Below are 20,975 nucleotides of genomic sequence, written 5' to 3' on the forward strand. Positions count from 1 at the left end.
TGGGGATACCTTTGAAGGTGACCCAGAAACTACAACTAATCCAGAATGCGGCAGCTAGACTGGTGACTGGGAGTGGCCGCCAAGACCATATAACACTGGTCCTGAGAGACCTGCATTGGCTCCCATTTCCAAGCACAATTCAAAGTGTTTGTGCTGATCTTTAAAGCCCTAAATGGTCTCGGCCCAGTATACCTGAAGGAGTGTTTCCACCTCCATCGTTCAGCCCTGAGATCACTCAGTTCACTGAGGTCCAGCGCCTAGGGCCTTCTGGCAGTTCCCTCACTGTGAGAAGTGAAGTTACAGGGAACCAGGCAGAGGGCCTTCTCGGTGGTGGCGCCTGCCCTGTGGAACGCCCTCCCATCAGATGTTAAGGAAATAAGCAACTATCTTACTTTTAAAAGACATCTGAACGCAGCCCTATTTAGGGAAGTTTTTTATGTTTAATGCTGTATTGTGTTTTTAACATTCGGTTGGGAAATGCAGCGGGATATAATTAATCTATTATTATTATTATTATTATTATTATTATTATTTCTACTCAATGCTGCCTTGGATATAATTTACTAAAGGGATAGGATCTGAGTCATAGGAAGTGCATTGACATCACAGATGATAGCAAACTTATCAATCTACCATCTTTTAAGCTTTCTCCCAGAATAACTCTTTTGTGTTACTAATGGCATTGGGAACAGTGCATTGAATAAATTCATAGAACCCCTTAGAAGTTTGTTGCCACTGATGAAGTTATAGTAGCCTTTCAAACTTTTTTTCTTAGTAGGCCAGGGCACATCTTGGCAATTTGATCTAAATAATGGCTGTTGTTCATTTCTGTCTTCATTGCTCTTTTTAGACTTTAACTAAAAGCTAGAGGGGTTTTTTGGTAATAATTTCCTCCTTTAGTCTCATTTAGAGATAAAAAGCATTATTGTATCCAGCCAACTGAACTTCAAAAGGACAATTTATGACAATGTTTTACATTTACAGTTCCTATAGAGTTTCTTTCTGAGATTCGTATAGACTTCTTTTAGAAATGAAGTAAAACTAGTTCAACTGGCCATTTCAGAAAAGATCTACGGAAAATTGGCCCATTTTCCCCCTTTTGAATCTCGTAACATTTTTTTTTTCAAAGAACTCCTCATTTTAGAATTCTGCAACTCCTTTCCTTAGAAATGTGTGTGCTTTTCTATATATATAATGGAAAACTTAAGCAAGCTTTTTTGAAGCCCCCAGAAAGAGTTTTGGAAGAGCCACAAGCTGGTCCCTTTTCCAGATGAAAGTTCTTCTTATATGTCTTCAAAAGACATAATGAATATAAACTAGTTATAGAAATGGGATTACACTGATGTCAAGAGGCCCTCTCTTCCCATGCTTCATATCTATATGCTATTTCATTCAAATATCCTGGGATACTTACTGTATTAACCTTTGTGCTGTTTCCTACACTTGCTTTATGATCCTTCGGGGACCCTTTTGATTTCACTGTCTGCACATCCCCTTTATTCTGTTGATATGCTACTGACACTCTTCTTCCGTTTCCTTCCATATTGTTTTCATGCAGTTCTGCTTTTCTCTGATACTATGTGCCGGAGCAGATGTTATGAACAGAAAACTATGAAAGCTGGTGGCCAAAAAAGTTCTTGAAATACAAATTGTCTCAAATTTTGGAAATATGAGCACAGAAAATATGTCAGCCAGTAATATGATGGGTCACACCAGTATATAATAGTAGTATCATTTATGATACCTTCAAAAACTTCTGGATATCTGAGACTTCCGGGTTAGCGCCTCTGGTAATGGCGGAATTCCTCTGATCGGGAAGAATTTGCTTAGTAGGAATCCGGGTCTGGCCGCCACAGCGAAGGCGGAGACCCACTAGAAATCACAGGCGGGTGAAGCCTGTGAACGTGGGATTTGGCTGGCACCTTTTGCACCTCCCCTACTCATGGGGAAACCCGGTTTCGGGGATCCGGAGCGACGTGGGGTGAGCGGTGCGGTGCTTCGAATTGACTGCTTCTTCCACGGAGCGAAGCCGCATAGCTGTTGCCGGAGAGCGCTGACTTTTTCCTGTGGACAATTTGATCTTAAAGTAACTACCCGTGAGTAGAGCGGAGAATTGGATTTTTAAACGTCTTAATTTGGTGTCGAAACGGGGAGGTCTAAAACAGGAAGTCCACCTTCCCCTTTTGTAAATAGATTGAAGCAATGAGGATGCAAGCTGAAGTCTCAGAAAGCCTATTGTAAAGGACTAAATTTCTATCAGTAAAAAATACTAAACCCCCCCCCCCTTGGTGGCAGGAGAAGAGGGGGGAAAGTTTTGGACTGAGTATACCTGCAGGAGAGAGCGAACAGAGTTAATATACCACCACTCCGATCCTGGAAACGGGCTGCCAACAGGACTGACCATGATTAGAACATTCACTGACAGTTAGTTAAATAAGAGGAATACATTGTTTCCATGGTCTCCGTCTGCGTTTAAAAAGGAGTAAAAGTAACAGAAAATTGAAAATAACTTTATTGTTTGAATTGAGTTTAAAAGGACTAATACAAATAGAAACTGTTTCCCTCTAGAGGAACTGTTTCCCTCTAGAGGAAGCTTTTGAAACTGTCACAAGAGTTGAGCTGGAAGAATTTCCAGCTGCAAGATAAAAACCTGTGAGATTCTGGGGACTTTGAATCGGTTAAGAATGTTGACAGAAGAGGCCTTAGTGGTTGTATAATGTAACATAAGTGACTCACTGGAACAGCTTCACAAAAAGGTGGATGTGGTAACTACCAAAATTGACAATTTGGGACAAAAAGTGAACACCAATATAGAAACTATTCAGAAACTGATACAGGAATCTACTTTGACATGGCAAACTGCGGAGAAGGCTAGGGAGAAAGTTATTGCCGTTGAACCTAAAGTAACACAATTGGAGAGAGAGAGAGTCCCAGCCTTACAGATGCAATTTGATGACCATAAGTTGATGCCTGCTATGATTGAATTTAAAGAAAATCAGATTTCGAGGATCAGAGCCTTACCTGAACTGGAGAAAGAAAGTTTGATAGATTTCCTTACACAGGAATTTGATGACTTTTGGGACCGGGACTTAGGTCAAGAAGAGATTAAAACTGTGAGGGCTCTCGGACTTGGAAGAGGAGGGGAAAAAAAGAAGAACAAAATAAGAGACTGTTGGAACTACCAGAGGAACTTAGAAGAACAACAGTCAAGAGTGGAAATTTTGAAAGATGTCCTGAAATACCTTTCGGATCTTAGATTTAACTATGGAGATTTGGTTGCCCTGTCAAGAAGGAATAAAATCATCTTTAGGTGGGAGTTTCCCCAAGATCTACTCTTTAGCCTCAAAGGAAGGAAAATGAAAATAAGATCAGTGGAAGAGAAGGTAAAGTTCAAGTATAAATATGAAGAAGACTCGCAGAAGGGACTTGGAAAAGAGATAAGAGCATCGGACAGAAGATCACCAGGTTGATGGACTATAGGGAATTGGCGGATATGACTGGCAGAATCCTGGACCAGGGAGAAGAGTCGGTGGAAGAAGATTGGAAAAAGTTTAAAGACTATTTATAAAAATATTGTAAAATTAATGAGTGTTAGAAAAATGTTGGAAAGGAGCTATATGGCTTTAGTAGAAATGTTACAAGGAATTAAGTACAAATAGATTATTAGAGTATTAAAGGGAAAATAAAGTTAAAATATGTTAAGACAATTATATATTAAAGGGACAAATAAGGTTAGAATATGTTAAGATAAATTACAGGACAGAAAACAGAGGAAGATGGAAAGGAATTGCTGAAACAGTTAATTAAAGTGGAATACAAAAAGGGAGGTGTGAGGAGGTCGTTGAAACAAGTAAATGAAAGTTAAGATACTGAACTTATTAGATGTGTTTTAAATTGTGTTTGTTTGGTTTTGTTAATTTAATGTTTGGGGGTTGGTGTTGTGTGGTGTTTTTGTATTTGTATTTGTATTGTATTGTATTGTATTGTATTGTTTAATTCTTTGTCTTTCTTTTGCAGTCTTTAAAATGTTAATAAATATTATTATTTTTAAAAAACAAAAACTTCTGGATATCATTCTTTTTTAAAAAAAATAAAAAGTAAGCCTTGCCAGTGGGTATCTTAAAATAGAGTTGCCATATTTCAAAAGTAAAAATCCGGACAGAAAAGTTGTTGAGCTTTTTCTTAGTTTTGCCCAAAGTTGTTGAGCTTCTGTTGCAAAATCACAAAGAAATTGGACATTTTTGAGCTATTTCTAAAGAAAATCTGCAAAAACAACACTGTGTACACTGGCAGCCATACGCCCAGTTTTACCAGATATTATGCCAATTTCTGCCCGGACACTGTTTGCAGCTGCAGTATTCCGGATATGTTCAATAAAATCCAAATGTATGGCAACCCTATAAATGAAATAACTCATTAGCCAGTCACCTGGGTAAATAGATAAATTGTAGCCATGCTGAATTTAGCATCCCCCACCTTTTTTCCCACTTGGTAGCCAAAAATTATTTTCCAGATTTTTTCAAAACTTTAAATAAGTGTATTTTCATACAATGCTGAAAGACCTTTACTAGGTTTTTGCAATTCAAATGTAATCTGGCCACAGAGTAGACTAAAAGGGGGGGGGTAGCTCTCTTCCACTTTCTAACTTGCATAAACGGCATTCACATGTGCACAAAAATAGCACAGGAGAGGTTTGATAGAGCCAGGAGACAGAGAAGATAGAGACAGGAGAGGTTTGAGAGAGCCAGTGTGGTGTAGTGGTTAAGAGCGGTAGACTCGTAATCTGGTGAACCGGGTTTGCTTCCCTGCTCCTCCACATGCAGTTGCTGGGTGACCTTGGGCTAGTCACACTTCTCTAACTAGCCCTTCTCACACTCACCACACAGAGTGTTTGTTGTGGGGGAGGAAGGGAAAGGAGAATGTTAGCCGCTTTGAGACTCCTTTGGGTAGTGATAAAGCGGGATATCAAATCCAAACTCTCTTGATACTAAAGGACTATGGCACAGAGCCAGGTTTGCATCAGCAGCTTTGGTGTTAAAAAGCAGAATGCACTTTCCTTCATGACAGGAAATAAATATATTGCCAATCATTCTGCTAATCAATTTGATCCCACTATTTATTTATTTATTTATTCATCCTTATTTTAAAAAAGTTTAAATGTTAAACTTGAAGATTTCAGAACAGCTGTCTATTCCTTAAATAATAGATCAGGTTTTAAGAAAGACTTTGAAGAATATCCAACATTCATCATACTCAGCTTAAATTAGTGAACTTAAGTTGAAGAGTACAATGTCATTAAGCTGCTAGAATTGACTTAAGACACTAGAAATAATATTTTCATTCATTATTGAGGCTGCCAAAACATAAATAGAAACCCTATGGATGAGATAAGCATCCGTGTCAAACAGTAAAGAACAACTCAGCTGTAGGTGGGTCAAAATGGTGCCAAGAAATTTAGAATATGGTTCGGTATTGGCCTCCATTCTCAAGGACTTATGTGTGTCTCTCTTTCATCACTAATAAACGATTATAATAGCTACTTGTCGCATAGAACAATACACAAAACAAAATCTAGAATCATATTGTACCTGAGGATGCTGAATTTCCTTCCCATAAGGAAACATAGGATAGTACTCTTCACCTCTCCTGTATGCTTATTTTTTCACTTCAGATTTTCTAAAGGAAAATAGATTTGTCCACACATGATTTGGTCAGTGATTCATACCATTAGTACAATATTCATTTTAATATGAATGCAGAATGGTGATGTGTAATCAATACTGATACAAAGCTCATTATTTTGCATTGCATGTTTTTGTTTCCTTGGCAACAATTTCTCTTTCTCTCTTGACAAAAAATTTCCATTTGGAGTAATTCCAATGGATAAATGTCACTTGTACCTGTGTGCTTGTGTTCCATAGTTAAGCTTTTCCTACTATGGTCCCCAGGTGCTATTGGCTTGACCAAAGATTCTAAATGCAGATTGCCAAATTCTCATTATAGTTCAGTCTCAACTTTATAACAATGCACTTCATTACCCTGAGAACTGTACTGTCTATTTAGCTAAGAGAATTAGAACATAAAATATGCCTTGGTAGATCAGACACATCTAGCCCATTGTTCTGTTTTGTCAGCAGCCAATCAACATATTTAGAGATGAGAGAGCCAATTTGAGCTTATTATGTAACGCGCAGAGGCACATGATTTGAAATTTTTAAAAACTAAAAGTGTTTTGAAAATAGTATCCACTGGCAATGTACTTTGAGCTCTTTGTTAACAAATTTCTCCCTGCTTTGTTTCCTCCTGTTTGTTCCATCTTGTTTTGTGTTTGCATGCTTTCATCATGAGTTTGCTACTCCATAATTAGTCCATAAATTTCAAGTGTATCTGTGCCAATAGGATTTAAGCCAGTGAAATATTATAGAAGCACCATCAACAACTCTGCAGTTCAAGGTCTCTCACTATTTGTGAGATGACCTCTAATTTTACTAGCTTGTAATTTGGGCCATTAAAATTTGCTTAGTACGACAAACTATGACTTCATCTCAATGGCAGATTCAAATAAAATCTGAGAGAAAGTTGTTTGAGCTAGTTTTAGGTTACACATGTCAGTGTCACTTGCTTGGTATTTTCTTTTAGTTTCAAAGTAAAGGCCCGAGGTCATGCGCAAGGAGCTTGCATTGGGCAAGGGTGACCACATGCTCTGGAATCTTGGCCATCTTGGCTGATAAAAATTAGCAGGAAGGGGACAGCTGGCTGAGCTAGGGAAGTGGTTAATACTTCCTTGTGAGAGGGCCTGGTCACTGCCGGTTTGAAGGAGGCAGGTGTTATGGACTGGCTGGATGTAGAGGATAGGTGGGAGGCACCAGCTGAGGAACCCCCAAGGGAAAAAGGCTCAAAACTAGGGGATTGGTGATGGTGTAGCAATGATGAATGGTCAGAGGGAGAAGAGGGAGTAGAAGGAGCTGGAAGCTGAAGAGGGTTTAGTGAGCAAGAAGAGGCTGTGACAGAGAGCAGTCCAGAATCAGAGGCAAAAGCGGAGGCTGCAGAGGAGGGAAACCAAGAGACAGAGACAAGGCCAACTGCTGAAGAAGGCAGGGAGTCTCCCCCTCCTGGTGTGACCAGCTCTTCTCCCCCTGGTCTCCCAGAACCTGAAGAGGTAAGAAGAGAGTGGAGCAAAGACACAAGTTGAAGGACCCCCCGTTTGCTTGGGAAGGATCTGAGGGAAAATGAGACTTGACAGTTGTGGGGAGGCAGAGACCTTCAGTCTTCCCAACTGCCTAATTGGGGCAAGATCTACTTGAAGGAGTTGTTGTGCTTACTAAGCTCGAGCTGTTTTGTTTCTTTGCATAATGAGTTAACTTCACTGACACCTTGTTAGTTATTGCTCACCTGCTCCTGACACCTGCCCTGACAGCAGGGATAAAGCCAAGAAAACCCTCCCTGGATTTCCGGCCAAGTGCCAATCTCCCCTTCTTGGACAAGGTTCTTGAGTAGGTGGTTGTGAAGCAGATCCAGACACTCATGTAGGAACTTTATTTTCTAGATCCATTTTAGTCAGGGTTTATGCCTGGTTTGGGCACCCTGTATGATGACATCTCTCAGGAGAGAGACATGAGAAATGTGTCCTTGTTAATTCTCCTCAACCTCTCAGTGACTTTTGATGCCATTGACCATGATATCCTTCTGGAATGGCTGTCCGAATTAGTATGGGTGGTATCATTTTGTGGTGATTCCAGTCTACTTGGATGGTCATTTCTAGAGGGTGATGCTTGAGGAGTACTGTTCAGCTCTATGGAGCCTTCAAAGTGGGGTTCCTCAGGGTTCTAAATTAGGTAACTTTTGAACATCAGATGTAGGCTTTTGCTTTTTTACATTGACAAGATGAGGAATAAATGAAATGGTCAATTTTGGTTTCTCCCATTTTCTAACTTTTGCAAGTGGAAGACTATGCTCTGTTCTACACATTTCCATATCGGTTTATGATTTAAAAAATAAAACATCTGCACAAAAAGAAATCAGCATTTTAATGTAAATATGTCCTAATCAATACATATTTAATATATACACATCATATACACGTTTTGTATGCAGTCTTCTCCAATATAGAATTTTTTACAAGTAATTTTCCCTAATGTGTTTTTGCATGTTATTTTCAGTATTGTATGAATTTATGCAGTATTGTATGAACTTTTCCTGTAATATACACATTCTTGTAATCACTCTTTGATTGCAGAACTGCATTCCAAAATTTAGAGAAGTGTGCATTTTTAAGGATATCTGTGTTTCAGTTTGTGCATTGTTTGGGGGAGTGCAAATGTGGGAGTTTGACATTATACTGTGAATCATATAGAATTTTTCCCCATCGCCAAGTGTACTTTGGATCTTCACATTTCTGCCTACTCATAAAGTCCTAATCCCCATCCACTTTGGACTCTATGGATGCAATCACTCTCACACCCCAGAAAATATGTTAGACAGGCTGGCTACACAATATGAAGTAAGCTTATTTTCATGGAGTAGCTGTGCTAAGAAGTCCCAGTGCATCTTCCCTGATGAGTGTTAAGTGAACATGAGGTGTGTACTTTAAGGATGCTCTACTAAAAATAAAAGTTTTTCTGTTCAAACATCACAATAAAATCTTGACATGAATTGGGCCTTAGTAGCTAACAAATTGATTTCAAAGACTAGATTCATGATTAATCTTCACATTTGAAAGCTAGAGCATATCTGTATGAAGTTTAATCTCATTTATGAGTTCATTTTTATATATATTGTAAGACCGAGTTCAATAATTTTGCTGGCTATGCTGTTTGCTATTCATTGCTTTCATTTGATTGTTAACCAGTTAAGAAATGAAGCTATTCCGAGTTGATCTTTGACTTGTTAAATGTCATTCATCCAGCATGATAGTCTTATGCAGAGCTTGTGACAGAGTAAGTGGGCCTGAAAATATCAGCAGGAACAATTACAAATCAATGCATGCAGAGTAAATAATTTCAGCAGCTCTGGAAAACATCATTTGTCAATGGAAAGCAGTTTCAAAAGTGCACAACGACATTATATTGTTTGCTATGTAAAATAGTAAATGACAAACTTTCTAACAGGAATCGGACTTTTAACTCCCATCAGCACCAATCAATGCGGCCAATAGGAGGAATGGGTGGGCAATATTAAATTCTGATCTGCCCCATTTCTGTATGAGCACATGGCTAAGTCAGTTCCATGTCTGGGATGATTTTTAATGGGAAATAATCTAAAATCCATGTGGAAACACATTTTAAAATGCATCAGGGAATACAATTGCACACAACCTCCATTCCTCCCAAAATAAATTTACTTTTAAACTTTTTCAAAAAGGCCAGCTGTCCATAGCCTAAAGAAGCTGAAAATTCAGAAAGTCTTCCTGGGAGTGATAGGACCAGCATTCTCACGGGGAGTTGAATGGGAAAATATGGCTGCCATGGTAGAAACACTAGAGGCAGCCATTTTTTCTGTTGTATAATTCCCCCAAAGAGTGGTAGAATGTCATCAAGTCCCATAGTTCCCAAAGGGACCTACTGTGTTTTCAAAGTGAGTGGTGGCAAGGTGCCCTATATGCTAGCCATTCCAGGCTGTGGTGTCCTATTTTCAGAAGTTTAAAATAAATATCTTTATAAAGAGAGGAACAAAGGCAACATGCAACCCATGTAACATCTCATAAAGGAATCCACAGGACTGCTCATTCTGAAGTGAAACCATGATCTCTGATCCATGTCATGATTAGTAATGTTAAATTCTTGAGAATAATCTTTTGGAGAATATTCTTGATTAATGAGGTGTAGACAACACAGAATTTACAGTTTGTGGAGAATGTTTTCCAGAGAATTTTCTCAAGAAAATTTTCACCTCACATCACTAGTCATGATTCACCCCAATTGAATCAGGTGAGACTGCTTTGGAATCTATGTTCAATGGGCTCCTTCCCCACTCCTAACCAGTGATCAGGAATGACAAGAGTAATAGCCCAACAACATCTGTTCGGCCATAGATTCTACATCCCTGTAAATAAAATAACATAATATATTTTATCCTCATATCATGATGTGAAGTCAGATTCTTTATTTGGGTAGGCGAATTTTCCTTGCATTGTATAGGAGATGAAATGAGTAGTGTGTAGTAATTGTAGAGTTGTTGATAGTGCCTCTATAATATTTCACTGCCTTAAAAACTATTAGCACAGATACAGCTGAAATTTATGGACTAATTATGGAGCAGCAAACTCACAATGAATGCATGTTGGGATCTTCAGACAACAAAAGGGCTCAGAGGTAGTGAAGAGCAAATTATGTTGCAATTCTGAGTTGTAGTAATCTCTCTCTCTCTTTGTATTAAGTAGCAATCTTGTAAGCCCTAACTTCTTCAGATTCCTGTGAATTCGTAGTAAAATGGGAGATCCAAGGATCAGTCCACCAGACTAATGAGCAACAGATGGTTGAATCTATTGAGCTATGCTTCTACAAGGACTGCATGAGTATTTGATGTCTCTAAGTCAGTGTTTCCCAACCTTGTGCCTCCAGCTGTTTTTGAACTACAACTCCCATCATCCCTGACTAGCAAGACCAGTGGCAAGGGATGATGGGAATTGTAGTCCAAAAACAGCTGGAGGCACAAGGTTGGGAAACACTGCTCTAAGTAAAGCACCTCCATCTAATATGTTGAATTAACAGTTGTTAGATAGCAGCTTTGAGTTGCACAGAGTGTGTTGGTGGCTTGCAAACTATAACTGTCATATTGTTCATTAGGTTACTTGAAATGTATACAAATAATGCAAACTAAATAGTGTGCAGGAGCTTGCTTTTGCTATTTTAGCTTGATATTTCTTTGTTAAAATGGTTACCAGGGTGTTTAGGACATGGATTTACTGTCTATGCATGGTGTCCGTAATGACCCAGTAGACCAGAACATCTTCAGAAGAGCTGTCACAATCTATCAAATCAATGATCTGTGAAATATAAATTCTCTATGGAAGCTGTTATGGGCCATTAAATAAATAATACCTGTTTTATAAACTCTATGTTAACTCCATGGTTATTAGAGAAGGTCAAGGTGGTCGGAAGAGAAAAAGAAGTAACTTGAAGGCCTGACTAAAATTCAAATTACATAAAATCCTTGTCACAATACGCTGACAGTTTCTTATAGATATTATAAAATGAAATTCTAATGGGACAAGGCAGAATGTGGAATACCACAACCCACCACTTACCTGATCACACCTCCTAAGATTTGGAGGCAGATTTTCAGTACTGGTAGAAGGTTACTTTAATTATAACTCAAAGAAGTGCTTGCTCCTACTCTGGCATGGCAGTAGGAGTCATAAGGGCTTCTGAACCAGTCCCTGAAAGTCAATGCACCCATGTACACATAGAATGTGTATATAGCCCAATATAGCAATGCTCTGTTGCACCCAGGTTTTTGCATGGGACAGTGTCCACAGCTGTTGCTATTAGACCTGAGCCAAAAGTTCTTCCTTGAGCAAAATAATGAAATTTTATTTTTTCTCACCTGCTGAGAAACCAAAAACCACTTTGCATTTTTTTCTTCAAATATTCTCCATCATTTTGTGGGTGGGTAGCAGCCACTGTTTCACCTCAAAATAGTCTGGAATGATGATAGGTCTGGAATGTCATATGCAAAATGGCAGCCAGCCTGACAACACCATTGTGGTTCTTCTCATCACTTTCAGTCAAAACTTAGGTAGAAAAGAGATGCTAGTACCACTAGTGGTGGAACTTGGGGTATCAAATTTCCATGGCACCCTGTGCGACATAAAAATTTGGTGCCTCTCACACTCCATTCTAAAGAATAGTCACTGTGCCCCCTGCAGTTAAGGCTCCCTTCCCAGTGCAACTGAACCAGCCACACTCCCCTAAATATACTTCTGGTGCCACTGCTAATGGTGAGCTCCACCCTCAAGGAACTATTACAAAATTTCTCCTGACCCAATAAAAATTTGGTGAAATTATTTGCCCACAGATAGGGTGGAGAGTTTAAGAGGCCATTTGTGCGCAGCTTCTAGTTACTATACATCAAGGCTAGTATTAGTACTGCTGTCAGATAGAACCAAGATTCCCCTAACATTCTTGCCTGGATATGTGTTTACATCTAATAAAGAAACAATCATGCCAGTGCTACTCCCTTATTATTGTTTGTTTTAGTTTATGTAACATATATTTGTTCATTCCAGTTGATCTCTCTTGGGTTTTTTTGCAGTGCTTTGGGGGGGGGGGAAACATTCTCATTCCATTTTCATGAAATGTGCATAAGCATTGAGATACTTGACCACTCTTAATGGATACAGTGCAGTACTTCTCTCTGGCCTTTCATGTAATTTTCAGCCTGATACTAGAAGTCAGCACAATTAGTGAGTAAGCATCAATTAACAGGGAGCATCAGTGAAGGAAGCTCAGCAATGAAAACATTTGCACATATTGAACATCCTACCTAATAGAGGATAGTTTAAGTGCTGCTCTTAATGAATGTTTATCGTTTCCTTAGTGGTACGCATGGACTTTAGAAAGTATTTCCATCTATAAGACAATGTGATAGATATTTTGTCTTTGTAGAGATCTTCACTTGTCAGTTCATCTCCCCAAAATCTGCCGAAAATCATAATCACATAGCCTGATCCAAAAACTATCTCCTTCCATCTCCCCCCTCCCTTTCTCTCACACACACAGAGGGAGAGGAACTATAAAGACGGATTTTAGAGTCCTTTCACACTAAATAGGGCTTCATAGGATAATGTGCCATTCAGATATCACAAAAAGGAATTGACAGCAAACTTTTTGTTTTGTTTTTTTACCTTGCCAGATTTTTATTTCTGATTCTCTTACAGTCTCTATGTTTTTGTTGTAATTTTCCTCTAATTGATCCCTGTCTGCTCCATTTGGGGGTGGGTGTTGGGGGAGTGATGGAGTTTTAGATCCTATAGATGCAAGGCTTCCTTAGATCCACTGCTGCCATGCCCATTGCACATCCATTTTTTCTCCCTATCACCCTTAGTGCTCTCATAGTCTGGAACGCCTCTTCTCAGATTATGCCTGTTAAAACATATGTGTGCAAGATTCAGTGCTTCTTGCTTAACCCAAATGGAAGTTTATGCACATTTAATCAATAGGCTAATCAACTAATATTCATATTATTAATCTATTAAAATTTCATTAATCATGTTAAAACCTTAGTAAATATTAAAGTGCTACTGTTTCCTGTGGGAGATAGTGTAAGGACGGAAATGTTTGTGGAATTTAAGACTAAGATATTTGATTTCATCAGCCAGATAAAAAAAATAGAGGACAAATTTACAACAACCTTACTGCAAAAAATCTTGATGACAAGAACTGGAAAACCAATAAGATAAAATCTTGCTAGATGAATGGCTTTGCAAGCTTTGGGGCACTGCCTAGGTTCTTTAAATGATTTATTTTATAAGAGTCTGGGAGGAAATTCAACCCTTTGACATCTTCCAGACCAGGTAGGTAGAAATCTTTAATTATGCTATGGAACTTTAGAAAGCACCATGTTAGTTTCTAACTCTTTGCCAGTGTTGTGACTCATTTCAGCTATGCCATGGAAGTAGTTGAACATATGTTTAACATCTCACCCCCAAGACAGCTTTTTCTTCATTTTGTTATTTTGATAATCAATGTAACAAGATTATGAAACATTTTAAAACAATAAGAATATTGGTTATTTATATTTGGTTGGATATATTTGGTTGGATTCAGGTATCCATGAGCAGCGATTTTCTAATTGATATAGTACTCTTGGATTCCACTTCTCATTTCCCTTCTCAGCGACCTTTACTTGGGGGCAAGGCTTCTGGAGCATTGCGGGAGATAGAGTGTGTGGGGAATTCAGGTGTGAGGGAAATCAGTTGAAATTGCTTCTACTTCCACTTCATTTCATGGGGATACCTAAATGACACAATGGGCACTTGGCATTTGTGATAATAGAAGAAGGTGCATACACCAACATGGACCTCGTCTTCCGAGTTGTTTATCAAGGATAGGATTCCCTCATCCAGTCAATGGACAAAAAAGGCCAATAGGGCAAAGATAGGGCTGATCTTGGCATTACCACACCTCTTTGAATAAAAAAAGCCTGAGTATAGTCTGTGTTTAGAGGGGGGGCAGAATTAATGTTTGGTGTTTCATCGTGTTTTTAATATTCTGCTGGGAGCCTCCCAGAGTGGCTGAGGAAACCCAGCCAGACGGGCAGGGTATAAATAAATAAATAAAAATATTATTGTTGTTGTTCTTCTTGTTGTTGCTGTTGCTGTTGCTATTCCAACAATCAACTATGCTGAGGATATGGCATACATGGGGAATGACTTCCATTAACCTATCTAAGTTTTGCTTTTGACTTTTTCTTCACTCTTTCCATTGGAATGGAGTGGGTTTTGTGGATTCCTGTATAAATTTATGTATAATCCATTCCGAATTATAGTGTCTTGTGGATTCAGGTTTTCTGCAAAAGTTAAATTTAAAGGTATATATGAAAAGTGTCTTCAAAACTGGAAAGTTTGTAAGAGAATTCCATGGAAACAGGGAAAAGAGTGTGAAGTGGGATCACCACCCCCAATAAGTCTTGCCTTTCAGGCAAAACTTTCTAAACTAGGACAGCCATGCCTTTAGAAAGTGAATGAACATTTTGCTATGCAGCTAACTCTTGTAGTAGCCTTATCTGCTATTTATCAGATGGCATTACCCATCTGACAAATAAATCACCCTGCCTTCTAATCCAAAGTAGATAATTACTTGCATGTAACTTGGATTCCATTCAGAACATGATTGATTACAGCCAAAATTGTATACCATGATTCATCAATTGATAATTAGATCTCTTCTCATTGAGCACTTCACTTGTGTCATTATGATCAGTAGTGATAAAGGCAAGGGTTGCTGATTGCATATGTTCAGATAAAACAATAACTACAGGGTCCTAAAAAGCTCACAATCAAGTAATTGATTGGTTCCCCCCTCCTTTTCCCTTTATGCCCTAATATTCTCAGCATACTTTAGGCATATATACCTCTTCTCATTTGGGGCTTGCTCCTAATTTCCCTATCAATATTATCTGAAGATCGAGCCAGAATGCAGATTGATCTTACACTGATGTGATATTCATGGTTCAGTTTCTGCATGATTTTCTTTCAACTAGAAAATGACAACACTGCATGTGACAAATGCTCTGTGTTTTGTTTTGTTTTTTCCATGTCTGAATGTGTAAGGGGATGTTGGAATTCACACACAACATGCACACACAGCATAGTTTTGTGGTGAACCTTTTGACAGCTTGGGCATTTCAAGGACTTCAGTCTCTGGTGTGATTGTTCTGATGAGCCTAGGATTCCAAATAAAAAACTAGATTCAAGTCATACAAGAAAACTTTCCCATAGAATGATTTTTGATGTTAGAAATATACACACACACACACACACACACACACACAAAATATTACTCCAAAAACCAGTTTATGTGACATTAATGTTTGATGACCACTGCTTAGATTTTTCTTAATTGGCTTATTAAGACAAAATCATTTATATGGGATCTCTGCCAAGGAGTAGAGTTTTTTCCAAACGATGTGCCAAGTGGAAAAGTGAGAGAAATGTCTGGCAAGCTGATCTTAAGCACATATGCTTCAAAAAAGATCCTCTAACGAGTTCACTGTAGCTTACTTCCAAGTAAATTTCCTTAGAATGGGAGCCATAGATGCTCAAAAAAGGAACGGACAAACATTAGAGAGATAAGGTTTCTAGACATAGCATGGGTCCAATGAGCCCCCATGGGAAGAACAGGCTCAACCCAGAATTGAGCAGCAGAGTGAGAAGGCCTCATCTAGCAGGTCATCTGAGTGGGAGAATATTGCTGATTAGCCAGTTAGCAAATATCAGAATACATGTGTAGGATAGAATGCTGGTTTGCACAATCTACTAAGGATGGGATCTACTGCAGTGATCACAGCTTCCCCCAGGTGCATTCGCACATTCAAACACATTGATGGAGCCAAAAATTTAGGATTCCAGGTGGAAAAATCGAAGCTGGAAACGGAATTGCTAGAGCCTAAGACTAAGGTACTCTCAAGAATGTATAACTTGCTGTTAAAATGGAACACACAAGATGAAACGGTAAAATCGCCTATGATAAAGTGGGCACAGGACATTGGGTACAATATTATGTTTGAGGACTGGGAAAGGTTGTGGACCACTGGACTGAAATTCACTGCATGTAATGCCCTGAAAGAAAATGTTATGAAAATGATATATAGATGGTACATGACCCCAGTCAAACTTGCAAAAATATACCATTTGTCTGATAATAAATGTTGGAAATGTAAAGTAAGCGAAGGAACGTTCTTTCACATCTGGTGGACCTGCCCTAGAGTGAAGGCTTTTTGGGAAATGATATATAATGAGCTGAAAAAGGTATTTAAGTATACCTTTACTAAGAAACCAGAGGCCTTCCTCCTGGGTATTGTCGGCCAGAGGGTGTTAAAGAAGGATCGAACATTTTTTTTGTATGCAACAACGGCAGCAAGGATACTTGTCGCCAAGCACTGGAAAACCCAAGATCTACCCACACTGGAAGAATGGCAGATGCAACTGATAGACTATATGGAACTGGCCGAGATGATCGGCAGAATCCGAGACCTGGGAGAGGAGACGGTTGAAGAAGACTGGAAGAAATTCAAGATTTATCTACAAAAATATTGTAAATTGTTTGAATGTTAAGAAGGATGCTAGATCATAAAGAATTTGGCACCACTAAATTAGATGGAGTTATGAAGGTAAGTGAGATTTAAGAAAATATAAATTTTTGGATAATTACTAGATTACATTTAAATTTTTAGGATTTGAACAAAGGGTATCTAAAATTAGAGAAACAACATGGGAAAATTAGATAATAAGAATGGAAACAAGGTGATAAATTGCTGGCAAAATTTTATGGTGAGGAACGCAGGAGCCGGAGATGCGAGGGAGTCCAAAGAAGTTAAGAAACTATGTTAAGATATATGTTATATTGTTTCTTTTTTCTGTATTGCATTTAAAAATTGTTAATAAATATTTATTCAAAACAACAACAACAACAACAACACATTGATGGAGCCAATTCAGTCTTCCTGCTAGTACATTTGCAACATAGCAACCTCCCAACCACTAACAGCAACCCATCTGCCAGGAAGGTAGCATAGCAGCTCCACACACAGTCTTGGCAAGTCATTTCTGGATGTTCTAGTATGGACACACATATATTTGTCTTGTAGTAGGCAATGAGTTTTCCATGTCTTTGAATGTGTAGAAAACGTTTACTACTTTTCTTCAGTAAGGAATGTAAGTTGAGTGATTAATGTGCATAACAACTGGCTGTTATGCACATTTATCAGTTCTCACGGAGAATGTGCGTATAATCCTTCCCTGAAGACAGAATTGTGTACATTTCCTGCTCAGTATACATAATCATCAACAGGCTTTGGGAAGCGTGCATATCTCAGCTGAATTTTGCACATTCTCTGGTCAGTATGCATAGTCTCCAAGAAACATGCCTTTTTCCAATCCCCCCCCCCCCGGAGTGTGCAGTTTGTGCTTTTTCCTGCTGCTTGGCTGATCTCTGGAACAGTCTGCTGTGGGCTACAATGGCCAGCTGTTATGAACAGTATCAGTTCAACTTACATCCTCCTTAACATGTACACAAAATAGCTGCATATTTGATCAGAAACCATTATAACTTAAGATACAAGTGCATAGGTTTATATTCAAATTTTAAATGCATTAATGTCAGCAGCCTTAACAATTTCAAAGAAAGCCTATTTCATGGCTAGGATAAATAGGATAATAAGCCTCATAAAGCTTATGAGTCACAATATGTGTGAGTATACTATAGCAGTAGTTGCTTAGCACCCCCCCCCCGAAATAACAGCCAGCAAATCAATAAATAATACCTTACATTCCTGTCAACTATGTGTATACCAGAAAAATGCACTCACTAATGAAAAAAAATAATTGTAAAAGGGAAAATAGGGTGGTAAGTAACTTTCAATTTAAAACTTAGTAACTATTCCTATGAAACAAACATGAATAATGCATGTATAAATTAACAACAGTTTAATCAGTTGCAAATGCAAATACAAATACACAGCACATAATTCTAGCATAAGGTGACAATTACAGAATTTTCTGTTGAATTGAGGAAGCAATTACAATTCTGTCACTAGCTAAATGTCATTTATGATAATATTGCTCACTTTAACTGAAACTTTCATTGAAAAAATATTTATAAAACATATCAGGATAAAACACAAAATGCAATGGTCAGACTAATTATGTGATGAATTTGAAATACGTGAACAAGATAATTTAAGTTGCCTACGCAAGTCATGTAAAACATATGATGGGATCAAATAGCAGTTGTTCTTCCCTTACTTTCATGTTGTCTTATAATCGTATAGCAACCTAAATTCAGCTTTTTCAGTGAAACTAGTGCTCTGTTGAATGCTGGTGTATATTACTGCCCTTATTTCAAATGTTTAAACATCTGTTCTGGACCAGTGCCAGCTTTGAGTGGTCCCTGGGCAAATATTGCCCCTGGTATCCTGCCCCTCCTCACACCCTGTACAACACTGGTGGGCTGTATTCAAAAGAATCTATATGGAGGTTTCCCCCATCCTTCACTTGCTCCTTACTTATGTTAGTTATGAGTGAATTCCACTCCAAATATTCAGAGGCAACATATTTTCCTCTAGAAAGAAATGACTCTTCAATCTAATTTCCCACTCTGCTTCTAAGGGTGCTTATACCTTTAATAGTTTAATGCCCAGAAGATGGCATTTAAGCTAACGTCAATTTAGTTTAGCTTCAAAATAGCTTGCCAGCTCCCCAGTTCCAGCAATGGCCTCCACATTAGGATAAGCCTGCTCTTGGGAAATGACTTGTTATAGCCCTACAAAAATGATGATATCTTACAGTGGTGTCTGGTGAACTAATTTCCCAGGTGAGACTGGGAGCAGTCTCTGAGAAGCAATCAAGTGAGAGAAGATTCTGGTCTGTACTTTTCAAGGTCTGGGGAGACGCAGGTAGGCAGGGGCACCCCAGTCAATATAGTACAGAAACATGGTTGCTGGCTGAATAGTTTCCCCTGGCACAGGGATGACTACCAGATTTTTCCGTGTATAACACACCCCTGTGTTTAAGTCAACCCTTTTTTTTGGGACACCAAATTAAGAAAATGGGGGGGGGTAGATATTGCCCAGAGTTGCTGAGCTTTTCTTGGGGGGGGGGGTTTGCTGAAAACCGCTCACCCGCCTGACCGCCACTGCCGATCGCACACCTCACTGAAGCCACCAAACGTCTTAGACATGGAAAAATACGGTATACAGGCTAAGCATGTTGGTGGCAGAGCCAGCTGCCATACACATGTCAGATGCAATGGCTGTAGTCTACTCCTCTCCACCCACTGAGTGGAGAAATGTGAGAAGAGGGCTGGCTATACCCTACAATATGGGATCACTTTCAAATAAAGGCTTTCCCCTTTCTGTCCTTCACCTGACTCTATAGGGAAAACAGGTGAGTGAATTGCAGAAAAGTAAGGATGATACACCTCTGGCCCTCCAGATGATACACCTCTGGCCCTCCAGATGTTCCCCCAACTCCCATCAGTCCTAGACATCATGGCCCCAATGAGCAGTGATGATGGGAGTTGTAGTGCAGCAACATCTGAAAAGTCAGCTCTCTGCCTGTGCTACAGGGTACATTCTCCCCTGCTAATCTCTCCCATTGCATATCTACTATCACAGAAGATGCTTAAGGGACATAGGAAGCCTTTGGATGAAACCAAAGGTTATCTAATTCAGCATTCTGCTTTTACAGTGGTCAACCAGATGTTTACAAGGAAACTGTTACATTTGGACTCAGTTTCTCCTCTGTTAAAAAAAAAAAAAAATTTTAGAAGTTTATTTGGTGTTAAAATAGTACCGATACAGCCTTTTCAATGTCTTTAAAGTTAGACATCTGCTTCATTTAAAATCAGACCTTCCAGTGATCTGATTCAAACATTTTTTGATTTCAGTTCTGTAGCAGCCATGTTTAACATGCCGTATTTCAGACTCAGGCATGGATTACCAAACCTCAGCATCTGAAAGTCATCAGTTGATATTAAATAGCAGTGTCTACCTTGTTAAATGGAAGGAATAACCATCAACGCTTAATGCAGACCACATTTAATGAGTTCCTTATGCTGCTTCTTGGGATTTACAGTCTTGGTTAACCAGTAACAGAGACTGAAAAATGTTGCCTACAATAAATGTGTCTGTGCATCATATTTACTATCTTCTTGGCTAACTTGTACATACAGATGATTTGAAATATTCCAATTAAAAGTTAGTTGAATGCCACTTTATATCTTTGATAAACTTTTACCTCAGAATACACGCTTTAATAAACATGATGAAATGTAGTTCATTAATTTCAGGTCTACTCTCAGTAAAACAGTTGAATACCACCTGAAATTTCCAACAATAAAGCTGTTAAGTATGTCTAGAAGAAACGTGCTGAAAGATACCCACATGTCAATTGCTTATCAGAAACTTGATCAATGAAAAAACAGCAAAATCCAATGTCAGCCCATGTACCTGAACAATTCTTCCTGCAATTGAGGAAAGTTTCAGGGGGGGGGGGAATGGGTGAGAGAATTCTCTTTGAGGAAGCTGTGGGAATGTTCTGGGGTGCAGGAGAGGATATATTGACTAATTATATCCTTATCCAACTTGTACTAACAAGTTCCCAAAATATCAGCAGAGTTTATAGACATTCCCCTTTAAGTTCGCAACGGTAACGCTTGCACAGGTTCGCTAGAACCTCTATAATAATTACTCTGGTAATTTCCCCTTTGTTCCCTCTTAAAATACAAGACATGACACAGTCTTTATAAAAGTATAAA

Source organism: Podarcis erhardii, assembly GCF_964252035.2.
Source record: "Podarcis erhardii genome assembly, chromosome: 4".
Classification (NCBI taxonomy): domain Eukaryota; kingdom Metazoa; phylum Chordata; class Lepidosauria; order Squamata; family Lacertidae; genus Podarcis; species Podarcis erhardii.